Below are 1,808 nucleotides of genomic sequence, written 5' to 3'. Positions count from 1 at the left end.
GTAAATTTCAGTTTATTNGAGGTTTTGATTTTCTCGATAAATACAAACATCTAGAAATGGTATTTTTGAGTCTTTTTCAATTTCCATAGTAAATTTCAGTTTATTGTGGTATTTATTAAGAGTATCTAGAATAATATTCGCGTCATTACGTTTGATAATAGCGAAGATGTCGTCCACGTATTTTGTTACAAACTTTATGTCAATGTTAAATTTTTCTTTCAGCTCAGTGATGGTGTTGTCCAGTAGGTTGTCCATGATAATGTCAGCGATTGTTGGAGAAATTGGATTTCCCATGNATAACGAAGATGTCGACCACGTATTTTGTTATACATTTTATGTCAATGTTAAATTTTTCTTTCAGCTCAGTGATGGGTTTGTCAAGTAGGTTGTCCACGATAATGTCAGCGATTGTTGGAGAAATTGGATTTCCCATGGGCATTCCAAAAGTTTGTGCGTATAGTTTGTTGCTGAACATGAAGTAATTGTTATCCTTGAGGCAAAAGTCTATTATTTCGTGAAATTTCTTTTTTGGAATAGAAGTTTTCTGTTGAATTAGATCCCACTTATTCATAGTTATGTCGTTGGTATATTTGTGAACAGGGAAATGACATCAAATGAAACCAAAACATCTTCATCACACACATGGACGTTGGTTAACTTGTATTTAAGTAATCATCCTTGACGTTATATTTTCCTGAAATTAGACTTTGTAAAATCCCGCCGATGTATTTGGACAGTATGTAACAGGGGACCATAACAGAAGAGACAATAGGACGGAGTGGAACTCCAGGCTTGTGTATTTTAGGTAAGCCATAAATTCTGGGCGCCGTGGCTGCAGTGCAGGTGAGTTTTTGTTTTTCCCTGAAGTTTATGTGNCCTTTGTAAAGTTCGTCCACTATTTTGTTGTTTTTTCTTTGAAGAGTGTTTTTGGATCTGTTCGTATTGATTTATATGTATTTCTGTCTTCTATTAGTTTCTTCATCTTCTCTAGGTATTCTGTTTTGTATATGACTACAGTTTTGTTGCCTTTGTCGGCATCAGTTATAATAATGTTGTTTTTGTGTTTCTGGATAAACGCCTTTGCTTTGTGAAATGCTGATAATATGAATTTTTCCGCTTCGTTGTGTTTTATGTTGCGTTTGAAAAGTAATATTCTATTGCTCACTTTATTTCTTGCTATTTCCTTTTCCTTATCGTTCTCTAGTGACTGTATAAGTTGCTCCATTTCTGCTATTATATTTATCGGCGAAAAGTTTGATTTTGTTGTTGGCAAAGTACACTTTCTTCCCAGAGAGAGTATCCACTTTACCTCTTCAGGAAATTCAATAGACGTCTTGTTTTCGAACCAGCTATTGTTGGTTTTTATTCCCAATCTTCGCATTTGATGCGTTTTTAACTTGTTTAGCTTAAAGTTGAGAGCCGTTCTTTTCTTTTCTGCGATCCCATCACTGNGTACTCAAAACCAACCTCCTCTGGACGCCTGATAAATTACTCCTCATCTCAACCAAGAAAATATAAAATTAACAACGCAAAAAACTCAATCCACAAAGTACTGACGATAAGCCACACACAGTTCGATGACGCCAATATAGGGAAAATAACCAACATCCTAAAAAGCAATAATTATCATGTCAAATTAATACACGAACTCATAAATCAGGAAATAATAAAAAATAGCAACCACCCTAACACACAATCGGACTCAGAAACAACAAAAAGCGCAAAGAAATTCTTCAGTGTTACATACATTCCCAATCTTACCGATAATTTTGATCATAACATAACAAAAACACAAAACACAGCACTTG

This window comes from Rhagoletis zephyria, unplaced genomic scaffold (assembly GCF_001687245.7).
Source record: "Rhagoletis zephyria isolate East Lansing unplaced genomic scaffold, Rhagoletis_zephyria_1.1 Rzeph_scaffold_03549, whole genome shotgun sequence".
Lineage (NCBI taxonomy): Eukaryota > Metazoa > Arthropoda > Insecta > Diptera > Tephritidae > Rhagoletis > Rhagoletis zephyria.
This window is presented reverse-complemented; position numbering follows the sequence as displayed.